We start from the raw sequence: 19,238 nt of genomic DNA on the forward strand, positions 1-19,238 counted from the left end.
GATGAAAGAAAGCTAGGCTAAAAAGGGCAGCATGTGTATCGCAGGAGAAGAAAGTTAAGGCTTTATATCTCGTCTGCTTGGTTTTATCTCAAAATACATTTTCCCCTTTGTTCCCTGAAGCACCATGAGGATGCTCCAACTGCCTTTGCATTTTTTCCTTTCTCTTGGGAGACTTCTTGGCTCTTTCACCCATAATTCCAAGCTGCCCTAGAATTCAGAGCACTCATCCTTTTTCAGGATTTTCACTGATACAGACCAAGCCAGCCTCTCCACAGGGCTCTGTCAACACCGCTTCTCTTTCTCTGCTTCCTCCATGGTACAATTCTGCCTCCGTGTCTGAATGTCCTAACGTGCTTACTGAATGACTGGACATGGTAAGATCAGGAGAGAATCATGCTTGCTTTTTATTTACTACTAGGTCCCAGTGGCTATAAGCAAGTTTGTTCAATGGAGGCAAAATCCAAAAACTCTATGTAGGGCTCAGAAGGTGATAGCTGTTTATTAAAATAAGGCCTGAAACTTGTTTGTAAATAATATGCTTGAAGGAAAAAAATCATTCCTACAAACTTAGCAATGTATGCATAATTTCGTGCCTCCTTGAAATATGCTTTTATCTCCTTTGAAATAAATGTTGTCAAAAGACTCCCATCTGCCAGACTCCTGGACTCCACCTCATTAGGCAAATAAGTAGCTGCCGAGTCAATGTCCACCACAGGAGAGCACAGGAGCGCTAACACATCCATCCCGTAATGTGCTCTAATTGGGACACATTGGTCTGTCATGTCACAGTTTAGTCAGTGCTGCTTCAGTCGGTGATTATTAAAATGGAAAACAAACAGTCCCAAGAAGTCATGACTGTTTGACAGTTGGGGCTAAATAATACCATGTGGGGGCCTTGGAGTAGTATTTCATAGTGATGGCGCCACAAAGGTAGAGGCATTAGGATATTCAAAGAGATATTCCAAAGCCTGTAGAGTCACATGGTATTTGATCTAGCTACAAAGTATCATATTAGTATATATATGTATATATATATATATATATATATATATATATATATATATGTGTGTGTGTGTGTGTGTGTGTGTGTGTGTGTGTATAAGAGAGAGAGAGAGCAGGCCATGGCGTTATAAAACCCTTTCCCCTCATAATCAGGTACAAGCAGCTCACCAAGCAGGCCGACATTGTGCTCATTTAACCCAATATTACTTGACTTTACTCCAGTAATGATTCCCTTATATTTAAATCACACACACCTATGGATAACCAAATCAATGTGTGAGTGAGTGTGTGTGTGTGTGTGTGTGTATGAATGAATGACATGAAGTAAAACTTAAGATGACTAGGGAAACAAAGGAGACTAATGGCAGGGGAAAGGATGGGAAAGGACATGCAGGGTAGAGGCTATGAGTGGGAATATGTTTATTGAATATTGTACAACTGTATGAAATGTCTTTATATAAAAAAGTACTATGTATAGTAACTATACACAATAAATTAAAATGCATTATAAGGAAAATATAGACAATTTCTCTGGACAATAATAAAAATTATATAAGCAAATGAGCATCCCAAGCCTTAGAGGCAATGGAAAGAGTTGTTAATACCACAAAGCAAGGGAGTCTATGAAGTAGTTGGGAAAAGGAGAGGTTCAAACTATCAACAACGATGGTTTTAGTCTTTTAAAAATGATTTTATTTCACATGTATGGGTGTTTGGGATGTATGTATGTTCATCCACCATGTGAGTGCCTGTTGCTGAGGCCAGAAGAAGGAGTTGGATCCCCTAGAATAGCAGTTAGAGACAGTTGTGAGCTACCATTTGGGTACTAGAAATGGAATCAGGTCCCCTGAAAGAGCAGCCAGGGCCCCTTAACTGCTGAGCCATTCTCTTCACACCCAGGGGACTGATTTTTTATTTTGAATTTTTAAAAGTGAGACAGGGTCTCCATATGTAGCTCTGGGTGGCCTAGAACTTGCTATAAAAGTCATAGAGATACCTAGTTCTAAGATTAAAGGCATGTACCACCATGTCCAAGGCTTTTGTTTTCTAAAACAGGATTTCCAGGATATAGAAACAGATGAACTAAGAAAGTGTGGCTTACTGTTTTAAGTTATTGTTGATGTTCATTGATGGTTTTTGTTTTTGTTTTTTTTTTGGATAATACTTAATGTCAAAAGGTGAGCTGCATGTATATTTATTACCTCTGTACCTGCAGACTCTCTTCAAAATGATGGCGAAGGTATAAGGCAGATTTAGATTCACAAGGAGAGAATGGGAGGAGGCTCCCCAAGCACACTGTGGGTCTCAGATGCCAGGGAGAGAAGAAATGAGGTTGGATGAGAACAGGGGAAGAGAGGAGCTGTGAAGGCCCTTACGTTGCCCAGATCTGGCGATGCTTTAGTACTTAGGAGTACCCAACGTGGTTTGAGGGAAGGGCTGAAATGGGGGGAGATGACTAAGTGATTTCCATAGAGAGATAAGTTAGTTATCTGCTCTGTGTCTTAGCGTTCTGCTCTCTATATTCCACACTGGGATGCTATAACAGAAGGTTTTCCTTTTAAATAAAATCTAAAGTGATCCAAAGAGGGTCACGGTGATGAGGGTGGGGACTGATTCTCCAGAGTGAAGAGCTCTGCAGTTGAGAATTAGAATTTCCAAAATGCATTTCCAAGCCTGCTCACTCTTTAATGGAACCAGCCAGTGGATAAGCTCTATTGATGTTCATTCAACCATTCTTAGAATGAGAATGTGCTCTTGCATATGACCAGGCCACGTGAGATCTTCTACTCAACTGAGTAAACCCATACTCAGAAGAAGAAAACTGGGATAAACAGACCTATCAGGAATGTAACAACCCTTAATTAGTACAGGAAGAAATAGTTTAGAAGCCAATAAGCTCACAAAATCAAGAACAGGATGCTCTAAAAGTAACTACATGAGTGGTAGTGACACGGCTCATCGGTAATGGCACTTGCTGGGCAAACGGGAAGATCTGAGTTTGAGTCTCAGAAACTTCAGTAGGAGAAGAGCATGGACCTCTCCAAAGTTATCCTCTAACTTCCATGTTATGTGAGTATACTTAAACACATGCACACACTAACACACCACACACACACACACACACACACACACACACACACACACACACACACACACAGTAAAATAGATAATAATGCTATAGGGAAAAAAGTGGTTTAAAAAATGTGGTTAAAGTTCCTCTTGTGTGAGCCCGGTAACATGAGTTTTATCCTGGTAACCCAACTAAAGGCAGAGAGATCAAACTCCACAACATTGGCTTCTGACCTCCATCTGTGTGCGGTAGCGTGCATGTCCTTCCATGTCCGTATAAACACAATAATAATGAAGATTTAAAATTTGAAAGTAGGAGAAATAAGGGGAAAATGCCAGAAATAATAAAACATGTAAGTAATCTATGAGAGTGAAAAGCAAGTAATTTTAAAGATATATTATCAGTCTATCATCTCTCTATAATTATCTATCTATCAATCAATCTATCTACTGTCTATCTGTGTGTGTTTATGTCTATGTGGGGATAAGGGCTGAAAAGGTGTTCTGAAGTATTGATATCCTAGAGAGGTGTTATATATGTGTACATATAACATGCATACATTTAACTGAAAATTATACTCATCAAGAGTGAAATGACTTGTTCTTTTAGTATTTTAAGAGATTTAAAACTACATAATTATGGTGTATTTCCCCATCATTAAGGATTTTTAAAAATTAATTAATTTTATTTTTTAAATTTTATTATTGACTTATTTTAATTAATTTTATTTATTTATTTTTTGATTTTTCAAGATAGAGTTTCTGTGTGTAACAGTTCTGACCGTCCTGGAACATGCTCTGTAGTCCAGGCTAGCCAAAAACTCACAGAGATCCCTGCCTCTGCCTCCCAAGTGCTGGGATTGAAGACATGTGCCACCATGCCTAGCTACAGTAAGGAGTTTTTAAAAATCCAAAGAGTTTCCTGAAAGGAACCAGAGATTGTTTTTATGTCAACAACATGAGATTGTCACTGGAACTTTCTTGTTAGCCATGCTGATTCCTTACAAACAATGAAGCAACAACTCGAACTGCCCAGGATGAAAATCACTTTCCGAGGAAGCTAACTAACACTTCCCTTACTGAGTGGCTGGAGAATCCGGAGCTCTTGAACTCTGCCCCCTCCCCCCGCCCCCCTTTGTGCAGCCATTACATGCTGTAAATCCTTTACTTAACAATAGTATTAAGGGCAGTATTGTTCCCTGCTTCATGAGATCTCTTTCTAACTCAATCCTAAAGAATTAGGGTGAAAAAACATCTGAGTTAGAAAATGTACACAGGCCAATCTGCTCTTCTTCATCCAGACTGTGTCCTTGGGCCTTTGAAATAAACAAGGACAGAGTCACTTTGGTGAAATGAAAAAGGTGCAGGGAGAATGCAAGGAAAGACACCCATGAGAGGGACTCTGGGGGCAAGGCATGAGCCAGTGCCATGTCTAGAGGAGCATCATGTCCTGTCATTGTTGCTGACTTGGCAACTCTCAAAACGTGAACATTTCAGCTGACAGCATGAGGAAACAGAGTTGAAGAGATTCCACACATTGAGATAGATTCCTCTTTGAAAATAAAATACAAACTTGAAGTTCTCATTATGGATTGCTGGCATGTTGGCATTGACTGAAAGTATCATTCAAATGAACTCATACTGAAGTATAGGCCCCACGACATCCTCTCTGATATTCATTTACATTAACTCATATCCTGAATTCCATTTAGATTCTTAAGACACAAATGCAGTCATCCACCAATATCTGTAGGTGGGCTGGCTCCAGGATGCACTACAGATATCAGAATCTATAGATGTTCAAGTCCCATATGTACAGTGACACATTTGTATATAATACACATTACATATAGAGACACTTGCATATAACTCACATATATATACATATATACTTTAAATTGTACTATAAATAGGTTATTTGTAACTAATGCAATGGAAATGCTATACACATAGCTGTTATACTATATTATTTAGGGAGTGATGATAAGAAAAATTCTGTACATGATCAGTCTAAACTCAATTCTTTCTGAACATTTTGCATCTGCAATTGGTGGAATCCCTGATCACAGACCACCTACATAAAGAAGGCCAGCTATACCTAAAATACTTGATGATCTAGGTGTCATGCTAATTGTGTGCATTCCTTGACCTCAAGAAGCTTTGGTCTATCAAGTGTTGTTGAAAATTTTAACCATATCTGGGTTTTCTACCATGCATTTGACCACTCTTCCCATATAAAAGACACACACAACCTTCATATTTATAATAGGTCTTAATCAGCACAAGAGCTGTACAGATATTTGTCCTCTATGCTATTATCTCTATTTCCTAGTCAATAATCCCATTATATAATTTGCTATATTTCATCTGGGCTGTTCTTAAGTCTAAACTCTAATTAGCCAACTCACATGGCCACTATTTTAAGATTCTTATCCTATGGTTGCTTCTTTTCTCTCCTCCTTTTTTCCCTTCACAGTTCTCTGACCCCAAGCTCAGGAATCATAAACCCTGCCTATGTCTCTTCTGCCCAGCTATTGGCTGTTGGCATCTTTATTCACCAATCAGGCATAACTTGGAGGTGGGGGCAAGGTCACATAGCATCCCCAGAGTCTAGGTGTCGTCTCTGGGAGCAATCAGTATTTAGGGTAGCAAAAGATCAAAAACCTCAACAGTCAAAAAGACAATGGATGGAGTCTGGTGGAAGACAAGAATGTAAGGAAAAGGAAATTTACCTTGATAAAATATTTATGAACAGGTTCTCTCAGAAGGTAACACTTCATGATACAGAGAATCCAGGTATACAAGGAGCTGGTGTGACAGGAACGATGTAAGAAAGCATAATCCTAGAACAAATATCACTAAATGGGAGGAAGTTTGCAGGGTTCAGGACTCCAGCTGAAACTGGAAATGTACAGAGGATCAACACGGTCAGATGTAAGAAACTGGAACAAAATCCAAGGTGTGATGGAAAGTCTTTGGAGAGTTCAATTCTCAAGATGGGTGCAAGTTGAACTCACCATGTGCAAAGTCCATAGACATCTCAACATTGCCAGACTGATGCTACCACCCCAACCCTCCATGCCTTCTTTCTCCCTCCTTCCCAGTAAACATTCACTGAGAATCTATGCTATGGAAATACTTTATGAGTCTCCATAGGGGTTAAATAACAAAATATTACTCTCTATACTTTAAAATTTCTTCACCCTTACATCTAAATAGCAAGTTTACTCTTAGGTGTGTCTCCTGTTCTGCCCAATTCAGGCTTTTATTTCTTCTCATTTAGTGTCAGAAATGAGTATACTAGACCACTGCCATTACTAACAACATTTACTATATTATTTCTCATATAAACAGAGCTTTCCAGACTGTGGGCTTTGTTCTATGCACTTTACATAGTTACAGTTAATTGTCACAAAAATCCTGAAGACTGGCCTTTGATGTATGATGACACATTGCCTTCTTAAATATTGTTTTTGAAGCTTATTTTCCTCTGTCCTTTTTCCAGATCATTCTACTCATGTTATTGACAGTCTAATTGTCCCAACCACAACAAGAAATTGTCCCCAAATCCAGCTGAAAGCCACCAGTGCTCTGGGAACAACATCCCAATTTCCTATTCTCAAACCAATGTAGTTAAACTTTCCCACTTGAGATAGTTCTCAACTGTGGTCAGGGTACTTCCGGGGATTCCCAAAAAATCCTGCAGAGGCTCCACAAATCAGAACACTGAGATGATCGTTGTTGTTTTTACTCACATCCTCTCTTGAATATATAGTGATTGAAGTTTCCTCAAAGCTGCACAGTGTGGAAGTCATAACTGAGTACAGAGGCAGATACCAGGACAAACCAGGCATTAGAGATATTAAACAAACAAACAAACAAACAAACAAATCACCAAAAATCCCAAATCAGTACCACTACCACCTTTTCTTCTCCTTCTCCTTCTCCTTCTCCTTCTCCTTCTCCTTCTCCTTCTCCTTCTCCTTCTCCTTTCCTTCTCCTTCTCCTTCTCCTTCTCCTTCTCCTTCTCCTTCTCCTTCTCCTTCTCCTTCTCCTTCTCCTTCTCCTTCTCCTTCTCCTTCTCCTTCTCCTTCTCCTTCTCCTCCTCCTCCTCCTCCTCCTCCTCCTCCTCCTCCTCCTCCTTCTTCTTCTTCTTCTTCTTCTTCTTCTTCTTCTTCTTCTTCTCCTCCTCTTCCTCCTCCTCCCCCTTTTTTCCTCCTCCTCCTTCTCCTTTCCCTTCTCTTCCTTCCCTTTTCCCCTTCTCCTTCTCCTCCTCCTCCTCCTCCTTCATCTCCTTCTTCACAGAAAAATTATGAAAGGAGTTCAAAGTTTGACCAAGGGACAGGATGTAGGATTTTGAAACCTCGAGGGAGCATACCCACTGAGTCTCTTTGCTAAGGCTGTGCAAACTTAATTTTAGGTCCAGCAGAGGAATGAAAGAAGTCACAGACAGGCTGCAGGAATCCTGCCTGGTAAACAGTGGAAAGAATGCAGTTCTTCAAGATCTGGTGAGTATCATGGAAGGACTATAGGCTTCCTGGTGAAACCTGGTGTCTAACCAATATGGCAGCCAAATGGTCATCATAACAACAGTTCATATTGACTGGCTCCCCTTAGCATGAGATGGGAGACATGGCTAATAAACCTATCCATCCTTGAGAGGAAAGCAGAAGCAATGGGAATACATTTGTGGGTATAAAGGTGGCAGATCTCAAAATGAAGTTATTGTAGTAGAGGTCATGTTAAGTCTAGGTTGTAGCAGCTGGAGAGAATAATATTAGCAATCAAACAAACAAAACTCCCCAAACCAGACCAATCAAATAACAACAACAGTCCCCCTCCCAAAACCAAACCAAACCAAACCAACAACAAAAAAACCAAAAACCCTAAAACACAGATACAAAAGGGTGACATATAAGTCTCGGAGAAAAATATATTAAAAATCTTTAACCTAAACACTTATCAAACCTATTTTAAAACTCTTGTGATTCAAGAGTTAAAAGATAATCTAAAACACTTGAACAAAAAGACATACAAATGGCAAACAGGTTTCTTAAAATACGTTCGACATTATCAGTCGCTGGGGAAATGAGAGCCATCAAATACCAGTGGACTCCTGTAGCCAGCATGGAGCATAGTCAGGGAACCACCAGAGAGGAAGAAATCTGATTCTAAGATATATTCTGATTCCAGGTTCAGGAAACTTTAGTATCCAACATGCCCTCACATCCCATGAACAATCCTACTCCCATATGGAAGTAAATCATTAGTTTTTTCTTTTAATACATCTATTTTGGTAAATTGTTTACATGTAAATATGGATGAAGGAGGCTAAACCTTACCTCGTAAACAAACAACTGTTGACACACCAAAAGCCTTCTAATTTCCTGTCCTGCACAGTTTACAGTTCCCAAGCTGTAGCTGAGGACACCGACCTGAGTGGAGTGCAAGGTTCTCATCAAGGTTCCCTTGGTATGGGGTCTGGGCTTGAAACCTCTCTGTTTATGTGTGAGCATTCTCAACAGTACCTGGAGGCAGGGCTCAGTGAGAACACAGATGCCCAGGGGAAAATGGGATTTCCTTAGGGTTAAGAGAGGGAAGTGGTAGACTTAGGAAAGAAGCAGTATGAGTGGCCCTTCCTGTTTCTGACCACTCACTATCCCCAGAATGGAAATTTACATAGGGAACTAAGTAAGCGCTTTTATTTGGGGTCCCACGAGACTGAAGAATTCCGTCACATTAAAACCAGGGGAAAGAGCAAGGAACTCTCCAAAGGCGGCTGGATCTTGAATTCTATTCATTTGTTCAAAGACTATTCCTGGAATTTTTTTTTTTTAATTCCAACCTCAGTACACTTCAAGGAATGACAGTGTGACCTTTTTTTCCTGTCCTGAAGACCAGGGAACATTTCCCAACCGTTATGCACATATTACCATCCTCTTAAAGGGTCAGGAAAGCCCTTCATTTCAAAATCTGATTTATCTGCATTCATAATCTTCCTGTTACCCGGGTGATCTGCATAATAACCTGGCATGAAACATTCTTGCCCATGCTTTCCAAAACACAGAAAGAAACCTCCAGAATAATGGACAGCATTAACTGTCTTAAGCAGGAACCCATTTGCAGATTAAATTTGCCGAGAGGTCAGCTTGCAGCTGCCACCGTGTTGCATGCCTCACGTGTCACCTACTGTGACACATCTTGAGAAGAGCCAGGGTCTTTTCCAGTCTGCTGATTCTCCGTTTCAATTAGAATAGATTTAGAGTCCCCAAGCTCTGGTTTCTAGGTGGCCTTGTACAATATTATTAATAATTCAATCATACCTGGGCTGATAGCAGGTCACATTTCTACCATCCTACACACACAAAGCCTGAGCCGATTAAAGGGCTACCCCATGGCTAATTTCTTTAGCAGTTTCATATCTGATTGACATCCATTTATCTAATTGCTGCTAGCCGATTTAATTTCATTTTGTTAGCTTAAAATAAATGGAAAAAAACCTGTTTACTTTTTAAATATTTGACTCTTTTTTTTTTTCTCATCACCCGAAGCCTGTTAAGATATTCCAGTCCATGCTGCGGATCTTATAATTTATCAGTTTTCATTTTCCAAATTCATTTCCGCCTCGCCTCGCTATTTACAGTTTGAAGTATAATATAAAGTTTAATCTTTCACTGCAAATAATTTCATGTTCGTGTGAGCCCAGTAATGAGGAGGGCAGCAGAGTGTTCACTGGGAGTCTTACAAAGTTTTAGAGATAGACCTTTGCGAGTGCTTTGTTCTCAAGGGTTCTAAAGTTAGTTTAATCATTTAAGCATTATGGTGCACAGGACAGGTTTCTTCATCTGGGTCTGAGATAAGGGTGTGATGATTTTTTTTTTTTTTTAGAGGGATCAGGGTCTCACCATTAAGAGCTGTGCAAGCTTAGTTGGTACCAGTATAACCCCAATGTAAGCATCTCCTTTTTAAACCTCTATGGTTGGCTTGCAGCATCCTTCCACTCAGCTTCCTGCCCCAATCTCTGAGAACTTGTTTCCTCAATTGTAAAAGAAGACTGGTAATAGCAATCTTCTTCGTGGCTGTGTAGTAGGCACGGCATGAGGTAGCGCCTCACTAATATTATTACTAGTAGTGTATTTTACTGTGTTACATGAGGTTTCCTTCTTGATTTGCATTTTCGGTGGATTTTTATCTTACAACTTTACATTTGTATACTTTGCATAGCGACCACTCACATCTCTCACCTCCCTACAGACTACAGACCTTAACGGCCCTCCACTCTCAGTTATCTCTCACTGTCAGGTTTTTGTGCATTACCATTTTATGAAACATCAAGATTAATCAAGGCCATCTATGTGTCCATGGGTTTGGAACTATTCATTGCTGTCTGGTAGGCTCACAGAAGGAATACAGCTAAAGACATTAATCCCCCTCTCCCAGAATCTATGGTCAGCTAATAGCTTAGATGTGAAGGACAGAGCCCCATAGAGGTCTTGTTTGGGCCCAGCAAGGTAACTATAGATCACATGAGTTAATGGTTGCAATAGATATATCAACTTGAGGGAATGGCCTTTTGTAGTCCTTCCTCCTGTCTCCTGGCACTTACATACCCCCCCCCATTCTTTCACAGTTTCCCCTGAACTTTTGGGGGTGCTGGTGTAAGTGACTTGCAGGAGAGTTTCTTATGTTTTCTTTTCAAGAATAAAACATGGTGACATCAACTGTGCCCCAAGCCCAGCAGGGTTTTTTTCCTCCTATGAACCTTTCAGCCAACATTTCCTAGTAGCCTTTAAAAAAAATTCTATTCTATGATTATACTGTTCCACTAGCTTCTTGAAAGTATCAATGGTCAATACCTCCCAGTGTACCACAGAACCTTTACACAGGCTGCCATCCCCTGTCTAAAAGGCTCTCAACCCTCTTTCATCTAGCTAACTCTGGTCTATTCTCATACTTCAAGCCCATTTCCTTAGTGCCTACATGAGGATTCTTCAAGTTATAAATGATACCTGGGCAATCATTTGTCTGATTGGTTGTTACCTCTTCCATTCAATAAGTTCCCAAAGGGACAGGATTTGGTTTTAGTAAGAGGTTGACTGACCACCCCTATGTAATCAGTAGGTACACAACAAATAATTTGATGGATAAAGGTCATATTTTTACTGCCCTTCTTGTGATAGGGACACCCTTGTCAGGGACAGGTCATGTTTTACATCACATTGGCAGCCATTTCCTTCTGTACTGACTGTGTGTCCTGCTTGTTTTTCCTCATGGTGAACTCCAAATGCCTCCTTCCACTACACTGCCCACGTAAGTCTTATTTCCTTTCAGCCTCATCTACATCCATGGAGTATTTATTGGCTCATCAATACTGGTTGCTGTAGAATAGGTAGCATATTACACTTGGGTTGCTTACAGATAATAACTAAAGTCACATTCCCCAGACTCAGGACTCCTTCAGCACACTGGGGGATGCATCCCATGCACCTGTGATTAGAAGACACTAAGAAAGTGAGGAAGAAGTTCCCTGGGAAGTAATGGATACCTCAGGAAGTGACCTATTCTCTTATCATTTGAGGAGACATTGGCCACTTACTAAATGAGGGTCTGTCCTCTCTCTCCTCTCACCCCTTTTCTCTCTCTCTCTCTCTCTGTTTGTCTGTGTGTGTGTGTGTGTGTGTGTGTGTGTGTGTGTGTGTGTGTCTGTGTGTGTGAGTTGAGATACTCTCTCTTGCTGAACATTAAGCTCATGGATTTGAGTAAACTGGCTGGTTAACCCCGGGGTCTTCCTGGCTGCAGACTACTGGTCTACCTTGCCCTTTTCCTTCCTTCCTTCCTTCCTTCCTTCCTTCCTTCCTTCCTTCCTTCCTTCCTTCCTTCCTTCCTTCCTTCCTTCCTCCCTTCCTCCCTTCCTCCCTTCCTCCCTTCCTCCCTTCCTCCCTTCCTCCCTTCCTCCTTTCCTCCCTCCCTCCCTCCCTCCTTCTCTCCCTCCCTTCTTTTCTTCCTTCCTTCCTTCCTTCCTTCCTTCCTTCCTTCCTTCCTTCCTTCCTTCCTGTGCTGAGGATTCTACTCAGGTCCCCATGCAGAAAGTACAGCAACCACTGAGCCATCTCCAGCCTTGAATCAGCTAATACATGGATACGAGTAGGGATTATTAACATGGTAGACGGGAGAGAATGAATATTCTGAGAAGGACAGGGGAAAGATGTTGAACCATTCTGCACATAGAGTTGGCATACACACAAAAATTTATTTTATTCTTTCAATTGCTCACTTGCTTCTTGGCCCCTGCTTTATTCCTAACAAACATTCAGTTACTTCACTGTGCCAAATACTAACCCGATATGCAAATATATTTGTAAGACAAAAGACAAGCCTCATGCACATTCTGTTTAGGCCTATATACTGATATACTTAAGAAAAGTTATTAAACATGGGTCATATCTCCAACCACTCAGCAGATACCTGTGAAGGGCTTCATTTCAGGCTGTTTGTCCTGTGAAGAACTTGTCTGCCCAGGAAGGACGTAATACTTTTTGCTGTGACTTCAGAGGCATACTGCAAGCCTTGGGCTTCAAATAAAAATGATGCTAAGTAAATATCCATTCTCATTATCAGCACTATCATTGTCTAATCAAGATGGTAAGAGAAAGCAGGCAGGAAGGACGGATGCTGAGGAAACAGCCCCCTGTTTGAGGAAGGCAGGGAGGGAGCCTTGGGGCTCACTCTTACCCATTAGTGAGACTGACAACATAACTCATACTTTCCAATTAGCTCAAAAGCCAAGTCATAAGAATCCAAGTGATTTCCCCACTTGGTAAAAATAGAGAGGAATAGAGGTTACTATATAACACCAGGGAACACTGAAATTCCACTTTCATCGAAGTCCTCTCTACTTTTTGACGTCTCTACTTGCAATGATTTTCCTCCCCAAATCTGTCATATTAAAATGAGTCACTCAGTCCCTTAATCTCCCTTTGACCTTTCCCTAAGGGACCCCACAGAGCACAGACCTTGATTTATAGATTCATATCCATTTTAGAGAGGTAAAACTGAATTCAGCAGAGTGAACTGGAGGGACTTGGCCTTCCTTTCAAATAAATACAATAAATGTACTTGAGTTGGTAGCTCAAGTTCCAGGCCTACAAGCTCATAAATCCTTTCATGAGACCCTAAAGAGAAATGTGACGGCCAGAGTGCCTCATCTTCATGTGTCCTATGTTCCACAGAAGTGGTGCTGGCTCAGTGCTTTCCGTTTTCCTCTCACAAAGCCCTGGGTGAGGTTTTTTTTTTGAATCCCGGGGTTAACCTAACTCCACATCTCTGTGGTTATAAAGAGGAGGGGCAACAACATGGTGGAGAGCAGGTGGGTTTGAGAGGCAATATTAACTCTGCACATATGAAATCACAACAAATATAAATATTTAATTCTAATGTTTGGAAAGGAGGCTCTCCTTGAGAGTTGGTTTTAATGCATATGTAAATTAATTATGACTCATGACATTCCTTGCACAAATCATTATTTCAGACAATGATGCGATCACTTAAAAACAATATTGACATTTTGGATGTTACAATAATCTTAAAGGTGTATTGCACCATATTTTCTCTCTCTACAAAGAGGACCTTCCCCTATGAACAAGATGAAGTGCAAAGTACTGGCCACATGGCTTTAGTTGGTCATACATATGTGAATAGGGTTTCAGAGATGACCGTCAATGGAGTCTTTTGGGAAGGAGTGATTGGTAGAGGGTAGCAGTTTACAAAAATACTCCCTCTAGGACCTCTTCACACACAAAAAAAGGTTAGTGATTTTTATGTTTTTGTAGAAGCCATTTTTTTTTAATCTCTGGACACATTCTAATTCAGTTTATGCCTGTAACCATCATTTGATTTCCTAGTGTGGCTAGCTAAAAATAAAAGTATTGAAAATCTGAGATATACTTAGCCATTCATTCATTCAAATGACTAAGGACATTATTGTGGATCAGTTTGATTACAATTTAAGAAAACACACATCCAGAGATGACACTGGTGAAGAATATGTTGCAAGATGGAGACTAAGCAAGGGAAGGGGCTTTATGAACAACAACAAAAAAAAAAAAAACCCTATGTGGACTAGACTGCATTGTGACATAAAAAATAGGTTCAATAGCCCAGGTAGAAGCTCCAAAGAGACTTGGCAGGAGCTGATTCATCAGCTGAAGGTGGGGGCCTGAGTACTTCAAAGTCTTCTCCAGCTCAAAATCAACTCCCCACTAGGCTACTGCTCTCAGCATTAGAGTCAACAATGACTTCTACAAACACCATTATCATAAAGACATTCCAGTTGAAACATATATTTTTACACAAGGCTGGGGTGTCATCATCTCTTTCTTCATTCTTATTGTATTTTATAGAAGAAAACTCTATCAAAAGATGGCCTAGTCGGCCATCACTGCAAATAGAGGCCCATTGGACTTGCAAACTTTATATGCCCCAGTACAGGGGAACGCCAGGGCCAAAAAGGGGGAGTGGGTGGGTAGGGGATTGGGGGGGTGGGTATGGGGGACCTTTGGGGTAGCATTGAAAATGTAAACGAGGAAAATACCTAATTAAAAAAAAATCTAACATTAAAAAAAAAAAGAAGAAAACTCCATGGTTTTATTTTCTACCCAGCCTTGAATGTCTTTACTTCTTGTCTCTACATCAGTCTGGGCCACACCATAGCCATTTCCATTTGGGTAGCTAGGATAGTCATGTCATTGGTTTTTTACCTCCCACCTTTGTTCCTTGAAATCTAATGTACTCTATTAAGTAGCCAGAGAAAACTCATGTTAGGAAATGTGAATTGGAATACACTGGGTTTCTATATAAAAATCCTTCAATGTATTTTCATTGTATTCAGAATAAAATCAAAATTGTTCACCCTGGCACTTAACTAAAAACATCCCTCCCACAGTGTTTTGCAGACTTGGCCTTTCTCATTCACCTATCATACTTCTATCCTCCTACCTGATCAACTTAGAGAATTCTCTCTCTCTCTCTCTCTCTCTCTCTCTCTCTCTCTCTCTCTCTCTCACAAAAATATGTGGAATTTCAGCCAACGTAACAGTCAATCTTCATCAAAGATGTTCATCCTGTAGTTTATAATGATTGGTGTGATAAAATATGTAATAGTAAGAAATGTTATAGGGTAAACCATAAACTTCTGATTGGATTTAAAACCTGCCTAGTGTTGTAATTCTGATCAAGAGTACACAGAGTGTTCATAGGCTCCAGGGGTAAATGTGTTATTTTTTTTATGATGTGAATATAGCAGCAGACAGCCCTTTAAATCCTATCTCTCTATCCTTTGATCAGTTCAGCTCTTGGACCTTATTAATGAAGTCTCCTTTTACAATGGATGGCTATTATCACAGAAACTCCAAATTTGTCCAAGTGTAGAGAGTAGGTACGGAGTCCCCAGCCACAAGTTAGACATCTACTTCACATACCCATCACCACACTGCTCATGGACCATTGTGAGATAAACAGCATAGAAAGGTTCTAAGAGCCAGAGGTCAGGAGGAACAGAACCAGTTTCTTCTTGACATGACAGGACCACCACACCCATGAACTCTCAGCAGCTATGTTGCCAGCACAAGACCCACAGAAGAGCAACTCAGCCACCATTTACAGCATGGGAACAGAAGGAGCTTACAAACTCTAACCCCTAACTGGGAGCTAGTGACACTTGATAGCTTCTGGGGGAGGGAAAGTCAGTTTTCTTTAAGCGTGGAGCTCCTGGTGGTTTGACCACACTCCAATGGATGACCTAATTTGTATTGCACATGGGCAATACAACTTGGTGTATACAACACTTGGTGTATTATAAGAAAGAAAGTGGACATGGAGGTCAGAAGACACAGAAAGGTAGGGGTGGACCTGCAGAGAGTTAAGGGGGTGATTATAATCAAAATATGTTGTATGTATGTATGTATGAATGAAATTTTCAAAGAATTAATAGAAATAATATATTTAAGAAAAAAGATGTTCCTTTACCTGAGTTTAGCTGTCACTGTCAGGTGCAAACCTAGAGAAGAATATGGTCAGTCATTACATTTGCTTGTTAGGTCAGACTCAGTGGGTTCTTTTGCTTTTCAGGTCACCACTTGGTCCATACATTGTGCTATGTCTTGATTTACCACCATAGAAATAAACTATTAGTTCCTTCCCTTCTGCCCAAGGCCTGCCATGTGTCTTCTCCTTGCTAATATCTAAAAATCATGAACACAAAAAAATCATGAACACAAAGGAAATACCTTTTTTCAACACTGCCCCAACCCCACCTCCACCCATTTCTAGTCAATGCATACAGTGCAAACCTCTGTCTGCATTATGCAACCCAAGGACCCTCCCTGCTCATGCTAAGCCGTGCTCTGCCACTCAGCTGAATTCAAGCTGCAGGGAAACTCTTTAAGAAAACATCTAGAGACTGCCATATCCGGTGATCCATCCCATAATCAGCCTCCAAAAGCTGACACCATTGCATACACTAGCAAGATTTTGCTGAGAGGACTCTGATATACCTGTCTCTTGTGAGACTATGCTGGGGCCTAGCAAACACAGAAGTGGATGCTCACAGTCAGCTAATGGATGGATCACAGGGCTCCCAATGGAGGAGCTAGAGAAAGTAACCAAGGAGCTAAAGGGATCTGCAATCCTATAGGTGGAACAACAATATGAACTAACCAGTACCCCCCAGAGCTCATGTCTCTAGCTGCATATGTATCAGAAGATGGCCTTGTTGGTCGGTCATCAGGGGAAAGAGAGGCCCATTGGTCGTGCAAACTTTATCTGACTCAGTACAGAGGAACGCCAGGGCCAAGAAGTGGGAGTGGGTGGGTTGGGGAGCGGGTGGGGGACTTTTGGGGTAGCATTGGAAATGTAAATGAAATAAATACCTAATAAAAAACAAACAAACAAACAAAAAAGAAAACTCTCTGCCTTTTCTTGTACCTCATCCCTCTAGGACCGATAAAGTCCTGCTTTTATTAAAAAAGTGGGTTTGTGAGAACCTCCGAGCTCACCTGGGAACGTTTTGTGTCCCCTTCCTTTCCCTGAAATTCTGAAGCCAAAGCTGGGGTTGAGCGCTGGTAATGGGACTCATTAGTTTTATTCACTTTGAGTGGTGACAACAATGAGTGCTGGTTTGTACCTAAATATATGTCCTCAAACCTGACATTAGCCACAAAGCTAATATCTTTAAGGACAATTGTATTTTTGAATTACTTAATACCTAGAAACACCAAATGGAAGAGCTGAGGTTTTAATCAGGCTATGCCTGCTTTTTACTTATCTTTTTTTTTTTTTTTTTTTTTTTTTTTTTTTTTTTTTTTTTACTATTTTACTATTTTAATGTTCTCTTCCTTTGAGGGTATAGTAGGTCTCATTATATTTAATTTAATAGTTATGCATCCTTGGTAGAGAGTGACAAGGGAAACACGTGATTCCCCTGGCTGCTTCTTTAGCTGCCTTGTGGCTATTGACTTTCCAGTGTCAAACCCGAGATCTGGCTTGGCATCCAAGATCCACGGCCTTGGTGACTGAAGCACGCAGCTACTATGTGGTATGGTGGATATTCCAAGTAGAGTTCTCTTATTATAGAGTCATGGTGCACAGCTGTATGGCTCTCTACTGACTTCTCTCACTTGAGTATTGTGGCAATGTTTCCTGGTGTCTCTCTTTGGCCCTTGCAGCTTGTTCTCCTTGATTGCCATTACCTGTGTTTGTATTTTTTTTCTCATCAAATATCTGTAGCTTTCCCTAACATTTATCTGCTTCAAGCCGGGGGTCATTCTATGTCCAGCATGGTGTAGGAACTCCAGAACGCAAACTCAAATGTGAGCCTTTTCCTTACTTAGTCGTTAGCAATCATTGGTTTAAGTGGGAACTTATGTTAATAGATAAGCATCTTCATTTAATAGAAATGTTTAGAGTTTTGCTTAAGGACACACATGCATGGCAGGATGGCTGTCAGAATCTCACCACCTTGGTCCCTTCACAGTTTTCCATAAACAAATTAGGCTACAAATTCATCATTGACCTCATGACTTCCAACTAAGAATATTCTACTTCTGTAAGTTTTTAGTACAATCTTCTATCACCATCTAAACCCAAGGTAAAGGAAAGTAAACAGAGTTAAGAACTGCAAATGACCAGTCTGGTTTTCCTCTTCTCTCGCTGAGATCCACAGTTGTCATCCCTCCCTGAGAATGCAGAGTATTTGACACTAAAGCATTGAGCAATTTGACCCCAGTGAATGAATACGTCATCTCACGGTCTTCCTCTGCTTTCACAGATGCTGTCTCCAGCCTGGGGTGTTAGAATCTCCTCTCCACCACTCCTGTCCTCCCACTCACCTTCCCCCTGCCCAACACCCCTGGCTTCCCCTGCAAACATATAATCTGGTCCACCTGCATTCTTGTATGTTTAAGCTCCAGCAAAGAATCAATTATGGGAATGACAGAACTGCCAGAGAGAATTATGACTTCACTGCTTAACAAGCGTGTGAATTCATTGAGGGGGCTGAGAGGCAGATGAGCAGAAAAAAATGAGGAAGAAGAATATGCTTGCAGAGCAGCAGGCTTTGGACTCTGCACCCTGTCTGCCGCTTGTCAAGGATGGATTTACCAGCCTTTCCAGGCGCAGCCACCTTAAACTTCTTTTCATAGCACAGGCAGATTTTTTTTTTTTTGCCTTTTATCTCCCGTGGTAACAGGAGGAGTAATGATGATAAGCTGTGGATAATGATATCGCCTGCCCAGCACTTTGAGTTCCTGGGTAGGTGCACCATGTGCGCTGAGCTTCTCTCAGCTCTGCACACCACTTGCACTTTCATCCTCTAAGGACTTCACCTACCTGTTACGGCAAAGGCTGAACCTTTTAACCAAGTTCAAGAGACTCTCTTGAGTCCCCTCTTACCTCTGCTTTCTCAGAGTCTCATTATGCTTTGGACAGTTCTGGAATGGATTATCTATATTTGGAGGGTTTGTTTGTTTGTTTGTTTCCTTTTGTGTTTTGTTGTTTCTCTTGTGTTCTCGTCTTTCAATATGATTATAAACTGTATTTCTTCTGCTTTTCTCCCTGGCTAAACCATGTGCCCCTCTAAGATCCAAATGTATTTTTATTACAAAGTTTGTTGC

General features: G+C 40.8%; 1 protein-coding gene and 1 long non-coding RNA gene across 2 annotated transcripts in view; both read right to left on the minus strand.

Annotated features, from left to right (window-relative positions):
• Ppp2r2b (protein phosphatase 2, regulatory subunit B, beta) overlaps positions 1-19,238 on the minus strand; it is a 414,265-nt gene that overhangs the window by 269,799 nt on the left and 125,228 nt on the right. The window lies entirely within an intron of this gene.
• Positions 1-19,238, minus strand: part of LOC108167376 — a 49,753-nt gene that overhangs the window by 13,550 nt on the left and 16,965 nt on the right. Inside the window, exons 2-3 of the long non-coding RNA XR_001782436.2 lie at positions 16,096-16,126; positions 12,538-12,644 (exon numbers count right to left, since the gene is read on the minus strand). This is a non-coding gene — a long non-coding RNA (uncharacterized LOC108167376). The remainder of the gene's footprint in view (positions 1-12,537; positions 12,645-16,095; positions 16,127-19,238) is intronic.

Source organism: Mus musculus, chromosome 18 (genome assembly GCF_000001635.26).
Source record: "Mus musculus strain C57BL/6J chromosome 18, GRCm38.p6 C57BL/6J".
NCBI lineage: Eukaryota > Metazoa > Chordata > Mammalia > Rodentia > Muridae > Mus > Mus musculus.